Here is a 27784-nt window from a genome sequence, read left to right on the forward strand (position 1 = left end):
TGCCCACCCCCTTCAACCTACTGGAATAAGGCACTGAACAGGCAACAATGCCCACCCCATCTTCACCCTATCGGTATCAGGCGCCAAGCAGGCAGCAATCTCTACCCCCTTCAACCTGCCAGAATCAGGAGCAGAGAAGGTGGCAATGCCTGCACCCCCTTCACCCAATTGGGATCAGGAATCAGGCACGTAGCAAAGCCCATCGCCCACCTTCACCTGTCGGAATCAGTCAAGGAGCAGGAGGTAGTGCTCACTCCTCCCTTCACCCAGCAGGGAACAGGTGGCAATGCCCACCTCCTTTCACCCAGCTGGGATCAGGCTTGGAGCAGGCAGCAATGCCTGCCCCCCTTCACCCAGCTGTAATCAGGTGCAGAGCAGAAGGCAATGCCCATTTTCCCTTCACCTGGCTGGGATCAGGAGCGGAGCAGGTGACAATGCCTGCCCCCCTTTACCTGGTCTGTATCAGATGGGCAGCAGGTAGCAAAGCCCACTACCCCTTCATCTTGCTGAGATCAGTTGTAGAGCAGATAGCAATGCCTATCTCCCTCCTTCACTGGTTGGGATCAGTGATGGAGGAGGAGTGAATGCCTGCCTGCCCACCCTCCCCTTTCTAGAGCCCGTTATATTTCCCCCCCACAACGGGCTTTGTTTCTAGTCATGTATAACAGAAAAGAGTCCAGTAGCACCTTTAAAACTAACCAACTTTACTGTAGCATAAGATTTCTAGAATCACAGTTCCCTTTGTTAGATGCATCTGACAAAGAGAATTGTGATTCTCGAAAGCTTATGCTCCAGTAAAGTTGGTTAGTCTTAAAGGTGTTACTGGACTTTTTTCTATTTTGCTACTACAGACTAACATGGCTAACTCCTCTGGATCTTATATCGTATATGTATATATCATACTTAGGACATCTGGCAATAAAGTTAATAATGGGATACCATCTTCTCAGTTCTTTTGGAGAATGTAACTGATGCTATGTCAATGAAATACATGATGACAGTGGTTTAAACATTGCACATGATATCTCCTACCCTTCTGTTCTGAAATCTTCCCTAATGGACAGGGAAGACAATTGTAGCAACAATTAGGCTCCAACTCCTTCTTCTGTTTGTTGTAAACTGGATGGCAGTTGTCACTATTACACACAGCAACGGGCATCACCTAGTCATCAAATCAGGAGAATATGCATGATTCCTCTTCCATGTCAAAGAGTGTTCATAACAATATTATTTTCCTTTGGAACAGAGATCCTCATTAAGAAAGTGCACAAGGACATGTTTTATACTAGTCATTTTCACATGAATACAGAAAGTCAGACCATCGGTTTATCAAGTTCAGTATTGTCTACTCAAACTGCCTGCACCTGTCCAGGCTTATTAAGACAATGGAGTTGACCATCCAACTAAGCCAACCTAGGCATAAGTTAGACTGCCAGAGGATGGGGGTGCCGGGGGCAGCAACAAACGCTTGCTGGTAGTGAGGCAGTCCAGAGCACTGTCACCACCTTTGATGCCAGGCAAACTAGTGGCCAGCTCAGGATTTGCCTGGCCAACTCAACCAGCTGGTGGCCAGCTCAAACTGTGCCCAGCCCACGAGACTGGCTGATGGCTGGCTCAGAGTATGCCCGGCCTGCCTACCAGGCCAGACTGCCTATCTGCTTGCATTCCTGCCATTACAGCTTGCAGTAGGCATGCATAAGCAAGCTGACAGGGCTGCATACCTGAGGTGGCTGGCCTAGGGATCCCAAAGCCCTTGGGCCAGCCCTGCAAGTAGATGTCTTTCATAACACTTTTTACTAGATCATCCACTATGGCCTGTTTACAAAGCCCTTCCTACAATGACCCCTCAAATCTTAGACTCTTGAAATCTTAGTAATACATAATACCTTTCTTTAGCTTTAAATGGCCAGAGCTATTATTTAAAGCTTCTTGACTCAGCTTGCAATTGTGTATGTAGCCTTTGAATATCCACATAGGGATGGCAAAATGTAGCTGACCCTTAGCAATCTGAGATAATTACAGGGTTCAGAGGGAGCTACCCAGACTACGGTGTTGATGACAACATCATGTGAAGCAGAAAGTTGGGAGCAAAATGTTTGTCTAATGTTACCACAGCTCTTCCCGGTTCCTTAATGGGGAAGGAGGGATCCATTTGATTAATATGACCCAGCATGAGAAAACAACAAGAATCTCAGGACCTTGGATACAAATTTTTGAATGATATATTTGGGAGAGATATTGCAATGCTACTACTGACCTTTTTCACTTCCCATACCAAACATATGAAGTTATAAAATATATTGGAGATATAAGCTGTTCATTTCACTCATGTATTAGTCTTGAATAGCCAGTTTAATTCAGAATATGAGGCAAAATGGCATGTCCTGGCTAGAGATGGGCACGAACAGCAATACGAACAACAACAAAAAAGGCACGAACAGCCCAATCTGCCCAGCTCTGGCTTTCAGTTTCAGCAGATAGTGGAGTGGGAGACAGCTGCTGTTGGCATTTTGAGAGAGAGACAGGGAGAGTACATTGGAGCTTGAGTTTGTGTGTGTGTGGTGGGATAGGGATCTACCCCTTCAGGTTCCAGGGCTGCTGCCAGGCTCTGGGGCCAAGTTTGCCAGTGCACAGTGCAAGAGCAGACTTACATTAGAAAGTAGTAAGAGTAGTAAGGATGTGGATTCATAGACAAATAAGAGAGAAAAATGAACTAACCCATTAAGAACGTTTATTAGGGTAATAATGCTTGATATTACTGTCTCCCTAAAGGCAAAAGATGACTGCAAATGTCCTAATGCACTTAGCCTGAATTGTGTCTTGTAATAATGGATGAAATAATCCATCAGAGTTTGCCATGAACAGCATTGTACCAGATACCTTGGTGATGCAAAATGAGAAATACAGGGCAGTGCAAAAAACCCCATAGAATTTATTTTAGCTTTATGTTACTTCCATTACCCCAATGAAGATAGTTTCAGGTAGGGAGCCCTGTTGGTCTGCAGTAGAACAGCAGGATTTGAGTCCAGTGGCACCTTAGAGACCAACAACGTTTTCAGGGTATAAAACTTTAGAGAGTCAAAACTGTTATGCCATTACTTCAGTCACAAAAACTAGCTGGTTGGAAACTGATGGTCTCTTTGCATAACAGTGATGAATTGCTTTTGAATTTGAATTTCAATTTTTGCCCTTGAGGAAGGGTTTATTTAAATGGGCTGATGATATACTGGCAAACCCGTTGGGCAGATGAACAATAAAGGCTTTTAGCCAATATGGTCACAAGATTTGAACTTCGAATGGTTGTCCAATTCTTTTGAAGGTTAATTCCTGTTAAAACACTAAGAAAACAAAGGTCAACAAATTTGTATGAAAATACTTACTTGTTGGCAGTCTCTGGATACAATATTTATTAAAGCAGAAGAAGTTTTGTTGGACATACACACTATTACATTGAACTTAAGTACTTTATGTACTTACCAGTTGGTTTGGAAGACTTTTGTACCTTTACAACATGTGTATTCTGATAGATGGACTTTTTTGAATGGATTCATGCTGTTGCATTATTTATTGGATTACTTATTATATCTATTGAATAGAGGCTATTTGGGCATCTCATGCCATTGCTCACTTTGAGCATTTTTGATCTTTAATTATATTGATTGATTCGTTCATATTTATTGGGGGGGGGGGGGGTTGGCTCTGTTCCTGGGTGGTTCGCCTGTTCCACAGCAGAACATGTTCAGGGCCACCCTATCCTTACCAGCTCAGAGCCAGAGACAATCCTCTGGTATGTGAAGCCAGTGAGGGGCCTGGAGCCACTGCCAGCTGCATGCAAGCAAACAGACAGGAGAGAGTTAGTGTGCAACACAAACTTTATCGAGTTGCCAGATGTGAGGAGGCTGACTAGACACTGGTTGCCAGCTCCCCTTATCTGGGATGGCAACTGTGCCTGGGCAAGCTGCTCTTGGTGTCAGGTTAGCCATTCGTCATACAGTTTTCTTGGGAGTACAATGGAGTCACAGGCTGCCTGGAGACCTAATACTTGAGCTGGGCTGGAAAGGCAGCCATGAAGGATTACCAGGGACAGAAACAGCTATGCTCCCTGGCCTCCCTGACAAATGCTGCCTGACTGAAAGGGAAAAAGAAATATGTGCTGCAAGGGTGAGGAGGAGTTCAGTCTCACACAAGCCACAGACAGGTCTGCAGCCCCATGGGTGATTGTCCATAGCCCTGGGGGTAGCCCCTCCATCACAAGTACTGCCAGCAAGCAGATGACAAATGCCTCCCTGGTGGGAGAGTGTTCTTTGAATGTACCAGACTGTTTGGCTGCTGCCATGGCTGCATGGAGCTCTGATCCTGTGAGGGAAATAATCCAGGGGTTGCATGGCCACAAACACTGGGGAGCAAATGGCCAGCACACAGCCATTTGCTCTCTCCTCCGCCATGGGGGCAAGTACGAACAAGGAAACCTACAGGTACTCCTGGCATAGGCCATGAGCACCCCCTTGCCCCACCCTGTCCAAGGAGCTTCCTCAAGTGCAGCTGTGAGGATGGGGACAGCCCCCCACCAGACTCAACCACGCAGACCAGCATTTGGGGGAAGCCTCTGGCCCTTGTGTGGGGGGAGGTGGGTGCGAACAAGGAAGCCAGGGCAGTCAGCTCCCCATCTCCTTCTTAACTCTCAGTGCATCCTCACCCCCTCCTTGTGCCAAGACTTGGGTGACAGGCTACCTATTAAGGGACTTGAATGAAAGAAGTTAGTCAAACATTCTGGACTTAACTCTCCTCCTGTGAGTGACAGCTCTCCTGCCATCATATGCACACTATCCCACCTCAGACTCTAAGTCCCCATGACAGAGGACTCTCTAGCAGTGTCTTCTACCATGTCCCTGCTTACCTGAGGCAATGAGCTCCTTGGCTGGAGGTTATGTAGGGGGTGGACTGTAATTCAATGCTGGTAAGGGAGCTCGGCTACCATGAGGGTACAGGTGGATTGGTTGTAGCCATAGTCGGCATCCTATGTTCCTCCGGGCCATTTAGGCAGGGCAGGGACATGGGGAGGTGACTTTTCCCCCTACAATGAGTGCATATGGGCTACACCATCATTTTTCATGGTGTAACTTTTGCTGCTGTAGGGGGCATTCCTGAATCCAAAAGGACTTAGAGAGCTGACTAACTCATGCCCCTCCCCCACATTGTGGGGTGGCAGCAGTAGCTGCATTACAAACAATCCCGCTTTATGATTGTGTTGTTGGGAAGGGGGAATGTGTCCAATGAGCATGAGTAGGTCTTTTTGGCCCATCACTGCTTGGGCAATGGCACTGTCTCCCTGCCTACTGGGTTCTCGCAAGGTCCCCAAAGCACTTTTCCTCACAGGGACCAACTGTCAAAGTGCCCTGATGGGGATAGGGGAGGCAGACTGGTGGCCAGGTAGCACCACAAAACAAACCAAGATGCATTAGTCAGATGTAAGTCCTATGTTATTCAATAGTGCTTACTCCCAGGGAAGGGTCTTTAGAATCGCTGCCTGTGATTGAAGTCTGCATATTCCCGCTTTCAAATGTTTCTAAAGCCAATGGGGAGGAGGGTTCTTCCCTTGCTAAAACCCAATTGGCAGGGAGACAGTGCCATTTCCTGGGCAGTGATGGGCCAAAAAGATGCACTTATGTGCATTATGCACATTCCTCTTTCCCACCAACAGAGCGAATTAAGAACAGTGTTCTCCCCTTGAGATCCAATTGATAAATGCCATTAAGGAGAACAAGAGGCTTCCAGGTGGGCCCAGTGCCTCCCTGCCTATTGTTACCACTACTGCAAGGTAAGAACTGAAATGAAACACGCAAATGTTTTGGTGAGAGGGGTGCCATTATAACTTGGTTTCCTGGGTTTGATTCACCATTCTGGAAGGCGGAAGCTGCTTTAACAAAATGAAACAGCTATTTCTGGCTATATTTCCAGATTGTTTGTTTTGTTTTGCATACCTCTAGACAATATGGGTTTAGTGCCTAGAAGATCAAATTCCAAACAAAGATCAAGATTTATGTTATCCAGAGGACACGAACTTTCTATCATGAGAAAAAAAAGTCTTTGGGGATCAGTTTGGAGTTTTACAGGACGCTTCCCTCTCCTGTGAGGCAATATATACTCCCAACTTTTATTGTAATAGTTTGTTCTCCTCTTTTTCTTTCCTGTGATCATATGGTGATCTCCTCTCACTACAGGTAGTCTGTAGCCTTTCATTGGCCAGGGCCTGGTGATGTCATGGGCTGGATACAATGATGTCATGGAGTGAGTCCTGGTGGCATCACATTGAATTGTTGGAAGGGCGGCAGCCAAAGGAGGGACCTCATGTCCTCAAAACAGCCATCCTCTGAATTAGGTTAGGCTGAGAGGACAACTGTCCCAAGGGAATACAGCAAGTTTCCATAATGAAGTTGGGATTCAGACCTGAGCCTACCAGATTTAAGATTGAAGTCTGCTAATCTGCCACTCTGACCACTACATTACACTGCCATTGTCTCTATATGCATCCCTATATATGGATAACAAATGCAGGAGGGTCCTAACAGGAGTTAACAAACAAGAGAAATCAAGACCACCTAACGACAAACCACTTCAACACAACCTTATATAAACATTCATATAATTAATACAGTATAAGTCAATTGCCAGTATTTGTACAATTCATATAGTGTACTTATTCATTCATTACTAAATGCAGTTTCAATACATTTATACATTCTTCATTGCAAAGACTGTATAAATGGGCCTATATATGGGCCTGGCTGTGGGTCTCATTCCATAACTGTTCCACTGATGAAAGGATGAAATTATTTTTGCTGAAGGATGAAAAACTTATTTTGAACAAGTGATTTTTCTCCCATCATATAATTAACAAAATAATAGTGATTAATTCTGCACATTGTCAAAACCCCTCTTCAGATGCTGAGAGCACCACTTGGGAAATGGAATGGTGAATAAATAGCCCCATTGCAGCCAGAATCCAGGCCCAGGGACTAGGAATAGGCAAGATTCCTTCTGTCTGATCCCTGATCCTTCAGGCTGTATCCTTTAGGTGTCAACACACTTTTTGAGTAGCATAGGTATACAAAGCAAAGTGGTGTACTCAACAGAATGGAGTTAGCACAGAAACAAGGAAACCAACACATTGACAGAAGATTTACTTTATTTAGGATGGTGTTATCGTTTTTACTGCTATTTCACATGGCAAGGAAAATCCATATAGTAAAAAGCTCTACTGATGATTCCTTGTCTGTTTTTAATGGGTATTTTCAACCAGGTGATTTAATCATTGGTGGCATTATGTCTCTGATCTCAGTTCCTGCAGACCTGTATGACTTCACTCACCCTTATGACTCTAGGGTTAATGAGAAAGTGTAAGGATTTTTTCCCTTTCATTATGTGTAACTGTCTAAATCATAATCTTAAATTAAATGCTAATGACATCAGTATAAAGACTAGTTTTTAATCCGGGTAACTGGATTAATGAATACACAAGCAGCTGACTTATGATGAGTCAGAACATTGGCCTATCAGGGTTCAGTGTTGTCTAGTCTGATTAGCAGCAGCTGCCTATGGTCTCAGGTCGAGGTCTTTCACATTTCCTCCAACCTAATCCTATGAACTAGAGATGCTGGGGATTGAACCTGGGGCCTTCTGTGTGCAAAACAGATGCTCTACCACTGAGCCATGGCCCCTCCTTTTCCTTATTGTATCCCAGAATGAGACCAAGTAAATCTGGTGTTAATTAATGAGCCAATTCAAATAGTTTAAAAGGTCTTGTATTTAATTGCTGTTGTCAATTTTTAAGAACTACTGCTTTTGTTTTTATTTGCAAATACAAAACATTGGATTCAAGGTTTCCCTTCTGTTAACCGAAAATCTTTCCTACAATGAAGGGCTCTTCCACATTGCTAATGGTACCAGAAAAGAGATATTAGATCCAATCCAAAACTGACAATCACAATAATATTCAAAAACAGGTATTGTGGCTGGTAGATACAAGTTGCACTAAAATCATAATAAACATTATCATCATCTAGCTCATGCAGTAACTACATTTTGCTTGGCAATCTTGTTTGCCCTCCTAAAACAAGGTAGAAATGCTAGATCTGAAAATTGGAAAGGGTTCTCTCTACCTATTAAAAGACATGCACTTTAGTATTTGAAGCTGTTTACCAATGCATCCTCATCATGTCTCTGTAATGATTGTCCATGATTTTCCATTTCATCCACAGTGTCTGAGTTTCTTTCTGACTGATTGACAATTATTATTTCCAGATTAACTGTGATTTCATATTATGGCAGTGTTATTATTATCCTCACAACAATCACCCTATGAGGTGGGTAGGCCTGAGAGAGCTCTGGAAGAGCTATGACTGACTCAGGGTCTCCCAGCTGGCTTCAAGTGGAGGAGTGGGGAATCCTGCCACTCTTAAGCACTACATCAAACTGGCTCTCTTTTGACTGATATCGCACATTTCCAATCATGTTAGGACTTGCCAAGAGTAGTGTACCCATATGTGTCTGCACACTTGGGCTTGCTAGCTGCACTCAAGCAGATATTACATGCTTCCTTTATCGGCATTCCAAATGCATATTTTGCTGGTATGATAGAACAAGTGTTGTCTCCTGAAATGGATGCTGTTGGTGGAGCTCAACTCATTGGCAATAGTTTTATTGCATGCAGAATTTCCTTTGATATGATGTATAATTCTTCTTGTAGTGTCTTGACAAACAATTACCAGCATGTCCTGGCATTGGCTTTTGCTGTGAAGGAGATCAATGAAAACCACCAGATATTACCCAATGTAACGTTAGGCTTCCACATCTATGACAGTTTTGCAAGAGGAACATGTCATGCCATAATGGCCCTTCTCTTTGAGCAGATCAGATTTCTTCCCAACTACAAATGTGGCATCCAGAATAACCTTGTATCAGTTATTGGAGGTCTTTATCCTGACACTTCCTTCTATTTGGCAATGGTGTTGAGCATCTATAAAGTTCCACAGGTAGGATCTGTTCACATTCTATGGGAATTCAAAGTTGTTTAAAATACTTCATGAAACAGTCCTTTTTTTAACCCACTATGAGTATACCCATAGGTAAGTGAGAATTAAATGTAACAGTTTCTCCATATAACTTGGAAAGCATAAAATTCTGAATTCTCCTTATATATATTCAGTACACAAATTGAAATATACATAAGAATTTTATTGATATTTGGCAAACCATTGTTACAATATAGGCCCAGTATCACTTCGTATTCATTCTTTCCTTAGAACTCTCTCTTTGCATCTTATTCATTCATGGTCTCTTTCTGCAGTTTACATATGGATCTGCTCTAGGACTGAATGATAAAAATGAATCGCAATCATTCTACAGTATGGTTCCAGATGAAGGATACCAGCATATGGGGCTTCTCCGATTACTTCTGCATTTCAAGTGGACTTGGGTTGGGGTCATTGCTAGAGATAGTCTCAATGGGGAAAGGTTTGTGAAGATGACTGTTACCAAGTTTCCCTTGAGTGCCATCTGTTTTGCCTTCTTGCAAAGAGTCAAGTCCTTCAAGATGAGTGAATTTGGGGACATGATGAACTGGATGTTGCAATTATATAGTATTTCCATGAAAAGCAATGCAAATGCATTGATCTTCTATGATGAAAATATTATTATTCTGAGATGGCTGCTATATCTACCAGAATTAGATGTGGTAACTGAAGAGACTAAAGGTAAAGTGTGGATTATGACAATTGAAATGGAGCTCACATCGTTGCTTTATCAAAGGAGTTGGGATATACAAGTCCTTCATGGTGCTCTGTCTTTTTCAATTCACTCAATTGAAGTGCTGGGATTCCAACATTTCTTGCAAACCAAAAATCCTTTACTGACAAAAGGAGATGTTTTTGCCAAGCAATTCTGGGAACATGCATTTGATTGTGAGTTTTCCAATCCACTTAATGATGGTAAACTTGGAAAAATCTGCTCTGGCACAGAAAAGCTGGAAAATCTTCCTGGGAATGTTTTTGAAATGAGTATGACTGGCCACAGCTACAACATCTATAATGCCGTCTATGCTGTGACATATGCTTTAAATGCCATACAATCATACCAATCCAAGTACAAAGCAATTGTGAATGGAAGGAGAGTAAATATTCAGGAACTTCAGCCTTGGCAGGTAGTATAGTCTGAACCAGAAAATATGGGAGAGCACCACATCTGTGACTTTGATAGGATGGCCCCAAATGTACTAAAGATAATTTAGCCACTAACTATTAGTGACTTTGCCCTGACCTGGGTAGCCCAGGCAAGCCCAGTCTCATCATATCTCGGAAGCTAAGTAGGGTCAGCCTTGGTTAGGAATTGGATGGGAGATCTCCAGCAAAGAGCAGGGTTGCAGAGGCAAGCAATGGCAAACCACCTCTGTTAATCTCTTGACATGGAAACCCCACCAGGGGTTGCCATAAATTAGCTATGACTTGAAGGCACTGTCCACCATCATTTGTGACTTTATATATCCAATGTCCCACCCACCCCCTTATAGAAATATCTCCTTTTAGGTTTTCAATGATTTGCCCCCACTTTCTTTTCATCTGGGCTTTGGAAACTAAGGTTCCACCCTAACATTTGAAATTTTGCAGATTTGTTTACCTGCACAGTAATCAGGACCAGTTATCTTCTGGTCCTAAAGCAGCAATTCCTTTTTTCTATCCCTTTCCAATTCATAGGGCAGTTGAGTCTCAATCAACCACAAGTAAATCTTATGTTTATGCAATCCTGTGAAGCCACCATTCTCTACATGCTGTTAAACATGCATGGTTGTGACTTCAGAAAGCAGACAAGGTCACCTCATAAAACGATAGCTTTGAGTTATGTTCGTTCTTGAAGCAGAAATGACATCAGTCAGCTTCAGGAATGTTGCACCTGAAATGATAGAAATACTTCACATTATGGATGAGGATGAATCCTACTGTAACTATCTTTCGGGCAGAAACATTGGCTTAGAGTTGGAATGGAAGCATTTCTGGAGATATATGTGAAATGGTCCTACCCAGTGTCCTTCACTCATATACTCCAAGCCTCCAATGTGTAACAAGCTATCCATTATATGCCAAGATTTACATTTGATGCTTCCTCTAGTTCACTTTCAAGTTGCAAACGATTAAATGCCTTTCTATTGCCCTAATTGCAGGGGCCAGCAAGCTTTAAGAATTAAAGAGCCAAGCTACATCAAAATTCAGAGAAAGAGATCAACAAAGCACAAGTATAAGAAAGCCTGTTTCCGAAATTTAAAATATACAACTTATTACTGATAATTGATACGTTAATATTCCATAAAATTTCTGTGGCCCAAACTCTGATTGCTGTGGGACTTTTATTAAGAAGGGGCACATAGGAGGTCTAATGATAAGTAATACATATACACAGGAGCACACTACAGAATTATTTCTAATGAAATGGCATAAGGCTGCACATGATTCATACTTGGTTTACTTGCAACAATTCCCTTTCTGTAAACCACTTCAAAAAAGTCCTTTAAGTGCCAAAAAATCATTTCCCTGCAATTCCTTTCAAAAATTTGTTATTCTAGCTTCCGACGTACCTGAAACTTATTTTAATTGTACTTTAATTATAATATTTCATTCTTTTTCTTTAAAAAAGGATCATATTTAGTTCTTTACTGTTTCACACTGGCTACAGAGCTACAGGATGAAACAGAGGTTTATTTATTTATTCACATTATTTATAGTCTGCCTTTCTCAGCGAAACTCAAGGCGGATTACACAGTGTGGGATTTGGGGGTAGAGCCTGTGGAAAGCATAGTTTGGGGAGGAGAGGGAGCTCTGCAGGGCATAATGTCATACAGTCCACCCTCCTATGCTGCCATTTTTCTTCAGGGGAACTAATCTCTGTAGTCTGGAGATCAGTAGTAACTCCTGGAGATCTCCAGACCTCATCTGGAATTTGGCAACCCTAGCACAGCAATAGTTCCTCTGTATTTTTTGAGGGGGGGGAAGGTAGAGGTGTCCCAGGTTTGGGGTTTTTCTGCAACCCTAGGGGTTCCCCCAAGATTGCAGAAACATGTCTTTTGTTCCCAAGTGCCCCCAACATGCTGATTTAAGGATCCACATTGGGGCTACATCGCTATGAGATCTATGATTGCTGGATTTCAGCTAATTTCATTTAACAATCTACAGTGCAATCTGACAATACTCTGCAAAGTGAGTCTATGTTGTGACTGCTGGGAGTCAATGTATAAGCTACTACTTATACTAATTCTACTAACATCTTTTACTTTTCTTTTCAATACAGCTCCACCACTTTCTGAAAGGGATCTCATTTAATAACAGTGCTGGTGCAGAGATATCCTTTGATGAGAATAGGGAATTAAGAGCTGGATTTGATATTATAAACTGGGTTGTTTTCCCAAACCAGTCCTTACATAGAGTGAAAGTGGGAAAATTGGATCCGCATGCTCCTGCTGACAAACTGTTCTCAATTCATAATGAGGCTATCATGTGGCACAGGAGTTTCAACCAGGTAGGAACTATTTGGGAGGAATTTGGGTGGTGTTTGGATTTTCAGTAATGCCACATCTCTTTCTTCATGTGCAAAATGAATGCCACTGGACGTTACACGGCCAATATAAATTCTGAATTTCTGATTTTGTGTGTATGTTTATGTGTGCATGTGCATGTGCACATATTATTTGGAGACACTGGATACACTTTGAAAAGCAGGATTAGTGTTCAATAATACTTAAACAAAGAAGAACAAATCTATAGAATAAAATATATAAATTCTGTATAAACTGACCTCATGTAACAATGAAAGATACCAGTAACCCAGCTAGGATTTCTCCCGTGAAATACCCACCAAAGCTAGGTGCAATTAGTTTATTAAATGTTATAGACTAACATAATTGCTAGGTGCAATTATGTTTATTAAATGCTGATCAATGTTATAGACTAACTCTGATTTAACTGGGTGGGCTGCATTTAACAGGCTCTTCCCTGGCTCCAAACACAGTTAGCAAACAATTGCTGGCATCACTTATCCTCACCTGCTCACAAACTGCTCAAAGAGGTGCTAAGCTTCATTGGCCTCTGCCCTGAACAGTATGCCAACTAAGGTTTTGTTTGATCTTTCTCAGCACCCAGAGTGTTCCTTCTGAAAATCTAATGTATAGCATTGGGTAGGAGGGAGGCAGATGGGGAGAAATGAAAATGTGCCAACAGTGTGATATACTTTCTGGTGAATTCACAGAAGTGATGTCACATTGTGAGCATGATGTTAATGTGATGCTCTAGAATTGGGGTAAAACTCTATAGTTTTATGTTTTACCATATAGGTTTGCCCCAATCCTAGAGAGCCACATTGATGTCACTCCAGTGACATGATATCACATCCAGGTATTAGCAGAAAGTGATGCTGCACTAATGAAGTAGTGTCATTTTTTTTAAAAAAGATGCTTTCCACTTTCCACTTGAGCCTTGTTGGGCCAGTGTGCAATCAGAAACTGAGAGGGCTCTCCCTGGGATTACAGACTGAAAAACCAACAAATTATTCCCAGGGGAAACAAAACAGGCAAAAAGCCCTAGTCAACAAAATAGTTTTTTGTAACAAATTTTTAACAATTTTATAATGTGCAAAAGTGTATCAAAATATTTACAAAATGTTACAAATCACTCATAATACAATATCCAGGGCTTTTTTTCAGTGGGAATGCAGAGGAATGGAGTTCCGGAACCTCTTGAAAATGGTCACATGGCTGGTGGCCCCACCCCCTGATCTCCAGACAGAGGGGAGTTTAGATTGCCCTCCGCGCCGCTGGAGTAGTGCAGAGGGCAATCTAAACTCAGCTCTGTCTGGAGATCAGGGGGCGGGGCCACCAGCCATGTGACCATTTTCTCCGAGGGCAACCCATTGAGTTCCACCACCTCTTCTCCTAGAAAAAAAGACCTGACAATATCTATACAAAAATCATATACAATTTATAATCAATTTCAAATGGTGGAAAGAATGATTCAACACAAGTGAATTCATTCACAAGAAGTTCCTTTTCAGCGGTGCACAAGCACTCTTTTAATAACATTGAAGCTAGAAATAGCCCAGAAGCCAACTCTATGGAGCAGAGAGACTGTAAAGTTCAAGTTGTTCAGGTTGTCACACCAAGGCTGTGAAGCTGTGGGAGGTCACGCCTACGGGTTCAGCTAGCAAATTTTATCACATCTCGTTTTGCATTATTGCTTCATCATAGGCATATTTTAGCACAAGCTTCCAAACAAAAACAATTTCACATCATCATCTTAATATTCTGTGGTCTGTTGGCGTCAGACCAACAGACCATAGAATATTAAGATGGTGATGTGAAAAAAAAATTGTTTGGAAAATTGGGCCAGTGTGCAATGGCAACATCTCATCTTCCTACAGCCATACAACATATGATGGTGTGTTCCGAAACAACTCTTCCTCATAATATGATGACTCAGAGCGCCTTTCTCCCTTCCTATCATGAGCAATCCACCCTATTCCTGCAAAACTAGTTATGGCTAGACATGGGCACGAACAGAAAGAACCCCCAAACAAGCTGTTCGTTGTTCGTTGCCATCCACAAACAATGAACAACAAACAGTAATGAACATGACCTTGTTCACAAACATGTTCGTTGTTCATGGCCCCTTAAAGATCCCATTAAACTATCAGCTGGCAGGTGGCAGGGGGAATTCCCCCCTGCCGCCTGCCAGCTGATAGTTTAAATGGCCCTTTCCTGCCACGTGCAAAGGGCAGGGCCTTTTAAACGCCCCACAAACTGACTTTCCCAATGTCCAATACCCACCAAATTTGCAGGGGACATAGTCCTCACTATCCTCCTAAGACCCCCAAGTTTCAGAGAGATTGCACCATGGGAAAGGCATGATCCATGTGTCCCCCCTCCCCTTTGCTGTCATTTTCTGTTCACAGTGGCAAAAATGGAACTGCCTTTTGGAAGGCAGCTACTTTGAGGGGTTACAAACTGACCCTCCCAATGTCCAATACTCACCAAATTTGCAGGGGACATAGTCCTCACTGTCCTCAGAAGACCCCCCCCCCCAAGTTTCAGAGAGATTGTACCCCGGGAAAGGCATAATCCATCGGATCCCTTTGTTGTCATTTTCTCTTCACAGTGGCAAAAATGGGACTCTCTGCTGGAAGTACTTTGAAGGGTTAAAGCCAGAAGGAAAGCCAGAAGGAGTTCAGACAGAGTTCAGTCCCTGCTGTTGCCAGGGGAATTAATTGAAAGGCCCCAGACTGTCTGGCTTGACAAACGGCTGACAAAGACAGCGAACGAGGCTTGCAACAACCACTTGTTCCTTTAGAATGGAGCCTCATGAATGGCTTGTTTTTTTTTTGTTTGTTTTTTTTAAGTTTCAAAAATTTTTTATTGAAAGTGTAACAAGTAACAAGATCAACAGTAAATGCGTAGAAAAAAGGTGACATCATACATAACAATGTTCAGATACAACAATACATAAACATCAAAACACTAACAGTTGGCAATAATCAAGTGTGCAAATATTATACATAATCAACAGGAGTCTAATACAGTGTTAAGCAAGCTAATTACAACAGCGTCGGGAGAATCATGTACAGGCACATCCATTATGTCGCAGAGTAAATCCATAGTTCAAATTTCGGGGTTTATGATCGCGTAGTGAGGTAGCTTAGAGATCAGCCATTCATTCTGAGATAAAAATTCCAGGAAAGGGTACCATTGTGCGTAAAATTGTGTAGGTTTGGAGGGGTTATGCAATGCTCGAATTCTGTCTGTTATCTTTTCCATCATAAGGTGGTCCCACACCACTCTATACCATATGTCAAGAGTGGGAGGGAATCGCGATTTCCACCTGAGTGCAATTGCGGTCTTTGCAGCTGCTAGGAGAGTTCTGACCAATGCCTTCCGCAGATGAGGAATATCTAGATCTCCCCAAAGATCCAAGAAAACAAGTCCCGGGCTTGGGGGTATCACATAAGTCGTGATACGGGGAATTTCCTGGAGAACCGCCTTCCAGAAAGCAGCAACACTTTTACACTCCCACCAGCAGTGCAGGAACGTACCCTGCTCCCCGCATTTTTTCCAGCAGAGTGGCGATCTGCTGGGATATATTTTCGCCAGCTTTTGGGGAGTGAGGTACCACCTGTGGATAATCTTATAGGTTTGGAGGCGCACATTGGTGACAGGGGAGTTAAGCAATGCAGATATCCAAACGTGCTCTCTATCTTCTCGTGTGAGTTCTATCCCACAGTCCTGCTGCCATCTATTGAGCAGCGCTTCAGTGTCTAGTGGTTTGGAATCAAGCAGGACGAGGTATAGTTTTGACAAGAGACCTTTACGGTTAAATGAGTGGGAGTCCAGAAGTGCTTCAAATTTAGTTGTTGGTTTAGTCATTACGCTTTTTATATTCAATTCGTTCAGAAGATATCGCAGTTGCAGGTAGAAAAACCAGGGGACTTCCCTGCCTAGGTTGTTGTTCAAGTCTACTCTGCTTATAATACCATCCTTGGTGGCTATGTCCAACAACCTCAAGTCCCTCAGGTCATCCCAGGAGCGCAGTGCGGTTATATTATGCTGGCGAGGCATGCCTTTATGCGATGTGAGCACTGAAAAGCGGGATATGGCCGGAAGAAGGGATCGCTTATGTCTGTCCCAAAGCTTTAGCAGTGCAGCAAGGAACATATTTTGATATATGGAGAAAGGACGCAAACTTGGGGTAGACCAGAAAGTTTCTCGCAATGTTTTTGGCTGGGAAAAGGTGCCCACTATGTTTATCCAATCAGAGTGTCCAGAGGGAAGTAATATCTGGAGGATGTCTGACAATCTGGCTGCATCAGAATAGAGCCCTATATTTGGGTAGTTAAAGCCCCCTGCTGTTTTAGGGGCGCACAAAACTTTGAAGGCAATCCTAGGGCGCTTATTCTGCCACAAGAATCGGTTTAATGCCGCCTGCCATTGGCTCAGAAGTTTGCTAGGGATTTCAATCGGAATTGTTCTATACAAAAATGTCAATTTTGGGAGGACGAAGGATTTTATCAAATGGTATCTTTCATACCATGCCAGGTTTTGCTTGTTCCATTTGAGCAGGAGGTGTTTAATTTCTTTCATCTTTTGGACGTGGTTTACCTGGAGTAGCTGGGCTGGGTTGGGAGGGATATTTATGCCCAGATATCGGAGGTGTGATTTGGCCCACTGGTATTCAAATTGCCGTTTTATGTCGCTACACGTCTCCTCTGGGAGATTCACTGATAGGATGGTGGATTTGGCTTGGTTTATCCTCAACCCCGATATACACCCAAAGTGAGCAAGAACAATTGCCAGAGCCTTTAGGGAAACAAGTGGGCACGTAAGAAACAGCAAGATGTCATCAGCGAATAAGCATATTTTGTAAGTACGTTTGTCTATTTCAATGCCTCGAATCCTTTCATCGGTTCTTATCTCCTCTGCTAAGGGCTCTATCGCGAGGGCGAAAAGGATGGGGGAAAGGGGACATCCTTGGCGCGTGCCTCGGTGTAGAGTGAAGGGATCGGACGCTAAGTCATTAAGTTTGATTCTTCCCTTGGGGCCTGCGTATATCGCTTTAATTGTTTGTAGGAAGTTGGGGCCGAATTTCATGTGGGAAAGGAGCATCTGCAGGTACGGGACCTCCAGGGTGTCGAAAGCTTTTTCGACATCCAAGGAGAGGAATGTGGTTTGTATTTTGTTGTGTCTACTGAATGTCAAAATGTTCAATGCCTTATAAACGTTGTCGGAGATGTCCCTATTGGGGATAAAGCCAATCTGATCCGTACAAATATAATTTCCAATGAAAGAATTGAAGCGTCGTGCATATAATGAGGTAAAGATTTTATAATCGACATTCAGCAAAGAAATCGGTCTATACGAACCGGGGTTAGAGGGGTCTTTGCCTTCCTTGGGGATCATGGTGATGACTGCCTCAGCCCAGGTTCCAGGTAAGGTCCCCAATTTATGTACCTCATTACAGGCCAATAACAGGGGCGGGGTTAACACCAAAGCAAATTTTTTATAGAATTCGGCCGGATAGCCATCCGGCCCAGATGCCTTATTGCTCTTTAATTTCTTAATGGATTCCAGCAGTTCTGTAGCGGTGATTGGGGTATCCATTAATCGGCTGTGTTCCTCCGTCAATTTTTTAATGTTCTTATGGTTTGATAGGTAGTTTCTAATTGACACTTTATCTGGCCTGGATGAAGTATATAAATTTGTGTAAAATTTTGTGAATACATTCAATATTTCGGGAGATTTAGTGAGCATTTGTCCCTTGTCGTTTTTTATGAGTCTGACGTGCCTATTTATTCTCTTCTCCTTGACCTTCCAGGACAGATAACGTAGGGTCCTAGGAGAGTGGTTCCAATACTTTTGTTTTAAATATAAGATGTTCCTTTGAATTTGGGACGTTTCAAGTGACTCCAGAGCTTTGCGCTCATGGAGCAGCTGTTTATAGGTTTTTTTGCTGCCTCTATCCTTGTGTAAGCGTTCCAATTGGTGGATTTTATCCATTATGAGTTGCTTTTGGAGTTTTTTCTTCTTATTTAGAGAGGCAGAGAGAGCGATCAGTTGTCCCCTTAGTACCGCCTTAAGAGCGTCCCACACCGTTTGGGAAGATGTCGTGCCTGTTTGGTTATCTTTGAGATATTGGGCGATATCTCGTTCAATTTGTAGGACATTGTTCTCATTAAGTATGAGGTTTTTCTGAAACGTCCAATGCCTCTCCCTTTCGTAGGGCCTATCTAGGGACAATTTGCACGTTACCCAAGCATGATCCGAGTAGCTTATGTCTCCTATGCTGGAGAGTAACACTCTGTCTCTCAGATCAGGGGACACCAGGATATAGTCGATCCTGGTGTATACGTCGTGGCGTGGGGAGTAGTATGTGTAATCTTTGGCCAGTTTGTTCATTTCCCTCCATATGTCCAATAAGTGGAACCGAGTAAATAGCGTGAGCATCTGTGTGTCACGATTAGGGTTCTTAGGTCTTCTTGGCGCTCGAGGTGCATTGTTGAGGGGAAATGAGGATTTATCTAGGTCATAGTGTGCTACATAATTGAAGTCCCCTCCCACAATTACTGATCCCTCCTGGAATGCTTCCAATTTTCGGAGAATTTCTTCCGTGAACTCCAGTTGCTGCGTGTTGGGCGCATAGACAGATGCCAGTGTAAGCAACTGTCCATTGAAGTGCCCCTTTATAAATAAGAACCTGCCTCTAGGGTCCCGTAGGGTGGCTTTGTGTTCAAATTGGACCCTGTTTGCTAGTAAGATTGCCACCCCGCGGGATTTGGAGGAGCCTTTTGCGTGGAATTGCAATTTTATCCATGGGGCCTTAAGCTCCGCCTCATAGGATGCATGGAGGTGTGTTTCTTGGATCAGGGCTACATCTACATTCAGTTTCGCCAGGCTGGTCAGAACTCTCCTTCTCTTCACCAGGTTGTTTAAACCCCTCACATTTTGCGAGACAATATGGACATGTGGTTGTGAGGCCATTATAGAATGGGTAAAAGTAGAGTATCAGAATTGGCCTTTGAAGTGGAATGTAATAGTATTGCAGAACCAAAGGTGCAAGTATAGAAATCGCTAGCAGGCGTGTAAGGGCTCTTGCCTCAGTAGTTTATAATAGATATGAATGAGATGGCTGAAATGATCTAAGCACCAAAGGAAGGGTCAATACTCAAATGCAATAAGATTCAGGTAAATAAATCACTGTCTGATGTTAATTAATTAAGCAATCAAATTTCATCACTTTGAAGGCAATCATGCAACAAATTCATTAGAAAGGAAAGAGAAATCGTATCACAAAACACAAATGCAATGAAATGTATAGCAAGCGTAAGTTAATCTACTATGTTGGTAATTTTCAATAAATAATTAATCGACTTTCGCCCTTACCCTTTCAAAGTATGGTGAGAAGCAAGCAGACTGTCAGTGGGTAAAACTGATAGTTGTGATAAGCTTGTAGTCTGCTATGCTACCTCCCCTCTCCGATTATGGATGGATCAAACAGCAATTAATTCCAGGTATATAATAAGCCAATCAAGTAAGTACTAATTAATTAAGATTTCTTATTATTATCGTATGTAGGAGTAGACCAAATTAATAGATGTACCTCTTAAACCCAAATCACTAAGTTGCTTGTAATCTGCTATGTTACCTTCTCTCTCTGATTATGGATGGATCAAACTGCAATTAATTCCAGGTGTACAAGTTGCCAATCAATCAAGAACCAATTAATTAAGATGTCTGTTTGTTACCTTATGGAGGAGTAGATTGAATTGATGGATGCACCTCTTAGCACTAAATCACTAATTTGCCTAACTACCTTAACAAAGTTATATACAATAAGCACGCAGCACTTTAATATTGTTTTTGGTAAAAGCTTGAAAGTGTAAATATATTCAATTAACTCACTACTTATACTCCTTTAAACCAACTGTCCCCAGACTTGTAATAAATGATTAATTAATTCTTGCCCTTACCTCTGCAAAATGCAGTAAGGAGCAAGCAGATAGTCAGTGGGTAAAACTGCAAGTTGTAATTGTTGTATAGATTGCTTCGTTACCTCCCCCCCCCCTTACTAACGTCGGGTCAAGCTGCAATGAGTTCCGAGTATATGATATGCCAATCAAGAAGGTATTAATTAATTAAGATTTCTCTTTATTACTTTATGTAGAAGTGGATCAACTCAAGGGGCGCACCTCTTAATATTAAATCACTAACTTGCCTTAACTACCGTAACTAAACTATATACAACGAGCACTCAGCGTCTTGTTACTTATTTTCCAGGAAGAACTTGAAGAGTGTATTTATATAATTATCACAAGATCTAATATTTCTCTAAAGCAACCGTCTCCAATAGAGAAATAGAAACTAAGGTGCTACACAGTCCTCAGCAGCCTCGCGAGAAATCTCTGCAACGAGGTTGCTGTAAATAAACAGAACGGAGGACTGTTTGTGTAAGGGGCTAATAAAGAAGCAATCCCTTCAATCCCACCCCCACCACCCCTACCCGCGAGTAAATTAAGTAAGATTGGGACGTTCCAACACAACATATTCTAGTCATAAGTCCTACCAGTCAGAGCTTCAAGTGTCCCGGACCGGTATTTTATTATTTTTCTGAGGAGACATGGGCAGCGGTCGTTTTCTTTTCTGAGAGCTGGCCTCCGTCTCCATGGCGACCTCTATGCCTAGCTCACGTAGAAACCGGAGGCCTTCCTCGGGAGCAGAGATCAGGTGCTGTATACCCTTCAACGAGACTCTCAATGCAGAATACCGGGTCCAGCTGTATTCTATTTGGGCATTTCTGAGTTCCTCTGTTATCTGCCGGAGTTGTCGTCGTCGCTCCAAAATCTCGGCCGGTAGGTCTGTATAGACGCTGATTCGCGCTCCATTGTAGGAGAGGAATTTTCGCGCCCTCGCCACCTCAAGCGTTTTTTTCCTCAGCCTCCAGTCGGCAAAGACGGCCACCACATCTCTAGGTCCCCGCCTCTTATCTGGATTTCTGGGGCCCACTCGATAAGCCTTGAATATAATCAATGCATGGGTTTCCTCCAGCTTTAGCTCCGTCGTCAGCCAGCCCGCCAAAAAAACGGCAAGGTCTGCATCCACGGCCGCATTTTCCTCTATCCCCCTAAATTTCAAATTAGCACCCCGCAGTTGAATCTCCATGTCCAAGATCTTATAGTGGACACGATCTTGTTCTGATTGCAGGGAGTGGACGTCCTCCCTTAAAGCCGCAGTCTGGGTAAGAGCCTGATCCGACTTAGCGACCACGGAGTCCATCACTATCTTAAGATCAGTTAATTGTTGTGATAGTGGTTCCATCAAGTGGGAGATTTTGTTAGAAAAGCTCAATTCAAGGTCTAGCAGTAGGGCTTTCAGTGCTGGGTCATAGGAAACCGTCTGAGTTTTTCGCGCCTCAGCATTTACTATCGCGGCCGCCATGTTTGCACTCGTTCCCTCTATCTCCCCCTCCGTGCCTTCTGCTTGCGAAGCTGGGAAATAGCTCTGCAAATTTTTCACCGCCTTAGAGTTGGGTTTCTTTGAAGTAAGATCTTGCTTACCCTTCATACTAAGTTGTGTAGAACGTTTTTGATGCGTTTATCGGGGTTTAGGGGTGGAATTGAACCGGAGCTCTGGCTTTAGGCGTCCATTCCTCTCGGTGCCGACGCCACGCCCCCTCATGAATGGCTTGTTCGCAAACAGACAAACAGGATGTTCATGGGTTTTTTTCCATTCGTAATGCTGTTCGTGCCCATGTCTAGTTGTGGCCTTACCAGTTAAAGATCATATCTATTATGAAATACCAAACTTTCAGCGGCAGCATGAAGCGGGTGAGAAAAGGAACCATAAAAACCATTAATTCCTCATTGTACCTTAAGCAACCAGTTGATTTTGTGAAGCCCCTAGGGAGAGTGATACACAGCAGCACATAGCAAAAGTCTGTGCGGGGAAATGGGAATCCACTTATATTCTTCCATAGCACTATAGTTCCATTGGCTTGCCAATTAATGCCCACACGAATCCCAGCCCTGCAGCTCTTTTGGTTTTTAGAAGAGACCAAAAATGGCCATAACTGCTAGGAATGAACCTATTTGCTGAGCTCATCCATGTTGCAAAGCATAACTGCATCCCATTTTATGTGCTCTGTCCAGTAGGTGAATTGCATACTATTAGAATGTCCATAACCCTGGAGAAACCTCAGGCATAAAGTGATAATGGTAATATTGTACTTTTCTTTCCAATTTGGGACCAGACATTGCCCAGATCTGTGTGCAATGGCAGCTGTCACCCTGGTTATAGCAAGAGAAAGCAGGATGGGAAGCCATTTTGCTGCTATGATTGCACCTCTTGTCCAGTAGGGAAGTTTTCAAGTCAGAAAGGTAAGCGATGCAGCATACTAGTCTATTGTATAATTCTGTGAAATTTACATAACAAATGCATGAATAGATTATGGTATAAGGCAGTGTTCTCCAACAGGAGCCTGTGGGAACCATGGGACCCACTGATTGTTACTTGGCACCCATTTGCCTTTTCTTTAAAGTATCTCCTTCCTAAAGCGAATAGTCAGTGTTCATCCACTTCCTTAGAACAGGAGGTGCTTTAGAAGAACTCAGGAGGATTCACCTTTGTGTCTAGAGGGAGCACCCATCCAGACATAGCTGCCTTCATCAATAGCTTGCAATGTCTAAACATTTTGTGATTGGTTCCCATCATCCTACAGCTGCCATTTTGTGATTTCCCCCAGCACCCATTGCTGCCATTTTATAATAGCACCCACTCCCTGTTCTCAAAATTCAAAGAGATGCAAGCTCAAATATGGAACTTTTATGTGTTCAAGAAAATAGATAGGCCAAATCGATAAGATTTTCACCATGAACTCTTAACTATTTTGTACAACTGTACAATCTGATCTGTTAAACTTAGAGAACCAAGAAAGATATCTGAGGGAACTATTTTTAAAAGCCCTGCTGATAGCCAAAAATTTTAGAAATGGAAATCCCTCCAATAATCCATCAACACAATGATCCTCTCGTATCCTTGCATGAGGTTCCATTTTTGTAACCAAAACACCGTGGGATGTTTGAGAATGTTAAAACCAAACCTTTTTGTTTTCTAGACACAGATGACTGTTACAAATGCCCTGATGATCAATACCCAAACAAGGATCAGATTTCATGTGTCTTCAAACATAAAACTTTCCTTTCTTATGAAGAACCCTTGGGAATCTGTTTAGCAATCTTGGCACTTTTCTTTTCTTTGTTCACAGTTTTGGTACTAGGAACATTTTTGAAGTACCATAACACACCCATTGTCAAAGCCAACAATCGGAATCTCACTTACACTCTTCTCATCTCCCTCTTGCTCTGTTTCCTTTCTGTTTTGCTATTTATTGGGCAACCTGAGAAGATAACCTGTCTCCTCCGACAAACAACTTTTGGTATCATCTTCTCAATAGCTGTATCTAGCGTCTTGGCAAAAACCATCACTGTTGTTCTGGCGTTCATGGCCACTGTCCCAGGAAGCAAGATAAGGAAGTGGGTGGGAGAAAAAATGGCAATGTCTATTGTTCTTTCCTGTTGCTTTTTACAAACAGGCATTTGTGCTGTGTGGCTGGCAACCTCACCCCCATTTCCAGATGCTGATACATATTCTTTGAATGAAGAAATTGTCCTGAAATGTAACGAAGGCTCTGTGATTATGTTTTACTCTAGCTTGGCCTACATGGGCTTCCTGGCCATTGCCAGTTTTATCACAGCTTTCCTTGCCAGGAAATTACCTGGAATTTTTAATGAAGCTAAGTTTATCACTTTCAGCATGTTGGTGTTTTGCAGTGTATGGCTAACATTTGTTCCAACCTACCTGAGCACTAAAGGGAAATACATGGTGGCTGTGGAGATTTTCTCCATTTTGGCCTCCAGTGCTGGCTTACTGGGTTGCATCTTTTTCCCCAAATGTTACATCATTGCATTGAGGCCGCAGCTTAATAAAAAGGAGCAGCTAATAAAGAGAAGACAATTAGGGGTGTGCATAACGGGGAAAGAAGCTGAAATTGCAAACAAATTTTGCCATTTTGGCTAGTTATACTGGATTCTGGAACACTGAACCAAATTTGGGAACTGAGTTGTAATGAAACCGCCTCTCCATCTCTTCATTCATTTTTGTGCCATGCTTTTTGGCTAGGCAGCAGGCAGCCATCTTTCATCACTAGCAGAAATATTAGTTGGATCTAACCAAATATTTGAAATGTATAGTTTTTGCTGAATGTTGTGATGATCTAGAAATGTATGTGATTGTGATTGTCTGAAAGTTTCACTCAGAGTACTCCCAAGGAACCCTGACCTGAATAGCCCAAGCAAGCCCGATCTTGTCAGATCTAAGCAGGGTTGGCCTTGATTAGCAATTGGATGGGAGACCTCCAATGAAGACCAGGGTTGCAGAGGCAGGCAAAACCCCAAGAAGGCTCACCGTAAGTCAGCTAAGACTTGACAGCACTTTCCACCACTACCACTCCCGTAAGAAGAAAAAAGAGCTCCGCTAGATCACACCAATGGTTCATGTGGCCCAGCTTCCTGTCTTACTCAGTAGCAAACCAACAACAGGTCGTAGAGACCAAAGCCTTCCCTTGATGTTGCTGGCACTGGCATTCTGCAATTGTAGTGCCTCTGCATGCAGAGGTTGCCTTTAGTCACTATGGCTGTAGCCTCTGATAGACCTATCCTCCATGAATCTGTCTAATCCCCTTTTAAAGCCATCTAATTAATTGCTGACATCAAAATGAAGGCAACGTTAATTAGTCCACCATGTTGCTGAGCTGTTAAATAAATCAGAATGAATCAGGAGAAGGATTTAAATAACCTTCCCCATGTTTGCTGTCAAAAACAATTTTGTATGCAGACAAGGAAAAGCAAGAGCTAGACTGTTTCTGCCAAAACTCTTTTAGGAGATCCACACAAATGAAAGGAAAGCTAATAAACTGCAGTTACAGCAGTCTGGCAATAAGTAATTATAAATAAATATATAAATAAATGAATAAATCACTACATCATGCCAGGAATAAAGACATCAAAAAGCAATATGTGCATTAAGCAAAGTTTTATTAAATCTATTAACTTGTGTTTCCCTTGAAAAGGATACAAGGTGGCTTATAGAGACTAATTAAAATAATTCAGATTAGACAATATTAAAGCAATACACACTACATAACAGCTAAAACAAAGTCTAAACAATGACTAGTGCTTTCTAAACAGAGATTCAAGGGATTCAAGGTTCTATTCTTGGTGACGTTCCACTTCAGTGGTATTAGAAGGATGTTACTTAGGATTGCATTGCTGGTGTCCTCAAATGTCCTCCTCAATAATACAGTTTAGCTCCACTTAATGAAGACCAAAATGGTCCCTCAAACTGTCGCTGGAAGCCTGCTCCATAACTCAGAGGCAGCCAGAGTGAATACTAAAGACTGGCAGGAGCAGCCTTGAAAAATCTCCAGGTGAGAACAGAGAGGGGAAATGAACCTATTGGATGGATGTCTCAAATTATGAAGAGATACCCTCCATGCATCTGATGAAGAGAACTGTGGTTCTCGAAAGCTTGTGCTACAGTAAAGTTGGTTATTCTTAAAGGTGCTGCTGGACTCTTTTCTATCAAATTATGAAGGGCTTTTCAGGTCAAAAACAGCACCATGAATTGCATATGGAAACAAATAGATAGCCAATGAAAAGACTTCAGAATAGGTGTCACATATACGAAGTATTTTACCTTGGTTGATAATCCAGCAGCAGCAGAAGCATGGACTAATTGCTGGTGAATTACTGGGTGGGCGGTGAGGAGAAAATGAAGCATGGAAAGGTAAGAATATGGGTGGTTGTCAAGAGGAGCAAGTCTGACAAGACAACTTGAATACTTCAGCCACAACTCATTTACTATCAGGATCTAGGCAGAATATCCATATTACAAGTATTCTTTACTCGCTCCACATTACATGTATACTTTACTCGGTCTATTGGTTTCTGGTTTCAGTTCAAGATGCTCTTTATTACCTACTAATATCCAATATCTACAGGACTGCCTTTCTAGAAAAAGCATTGCTCATCTGAGCAAGGCATTTTAAATGTTCCACATTGAAAAGGGATAAAAACTAAAGCAGCCTATACAAGAATTTACTCTTGTACCGGCTCCCATGTGATGGAATGGCCTACCACATTGATACTAACTTAGTGGCTTATGAGCCATATGTGGCTCTTTGACATTCTTCTGGATGACTCTGGTCAGGCCTGATTTAGATAGAAGCACACAATTAAGAAGCTCTGAGCATCTTAGTTAGCTTTTCTGTATCAAGTCTTTTAACTCCTGGCAAGATGTATACTATAGATAATGCCTTAGGTTCATTACTGCGTATTGTATACAAGTAAAACAATTATGGTTTCTCTGCTTCCATTTTAAGCCCTTATTATTACAAAATAATTATTCAGTATTCTTGATGTCAACTCAATCAACAGAAAATCATACCATCCATTGTAACCACAGAGATCATCAAAGGAGAGCAATCACAAGAGTCCAAAAAAAGTATCTTATTCAAATATACCAAGGTCACAGGCAAGGAGCCTCTTCCCAGAAGAAGCCTTGTGATTAGTTTAGCTTGTCATATTTATAGGGTTTCACAATTTTTTCTTAACAACAGCAGCTTCAGAGACTCGAATTCTTGACAAACTTATTATCTTTAGGATTTCACACCCCAAACAAGATTATCCATATTTGACACATCGTCTTGAAACATATAACAATCACTAGTTCATTCTTGCCATTTTGTGTTAACAAAGTCTATGTAGAATTAGTAATTACAAGTTTCTCATACATCTGAATATCTTTTAGTTGCCCACCAATGTAACTATCTTCAAATAAGGTTACCAGCCACTATGAAGTTTGACATCCCTGCCATTCTTAAGATACTCCCCACACCTGGGCCTTGGCACATTGTATTCATTAGTATGAGTTAGATGGTTATTATAATCTATGCATTGCAATATAACTGTGTAACTATAGTTTTATACCCCTCTCCCAGTTTGTTTTATTCCAGGCCTCTAGACTCCCTTTGTGGCCTATCTAGTTATTGGGCCAGACTAGCTCTGCTTCTGTGTCTGCAGGTGTGTGAGGATCCTCCCTCACTGGTGCCCTCTCCTGATGGCCTGCCATCCTACCAGCTCTCCAGGCAGGTGT

The sequence above is a fragment of the Eublepharis macularius genome, chromosome 12, assembly GCF_028583425.1.
Source record: "Eublepharis macularius isolate TG4126 chromosome 12, MPM_Emac_v1.0, whole genome shotgun sequence".
In the NCBI taxonomy this organism is placed as follows: Eukaryota; Metazoa; Chordata; class Lepidosauria; order Squamata; family Eublepharidae; genus Eublepharis; species Eublepharis macularius.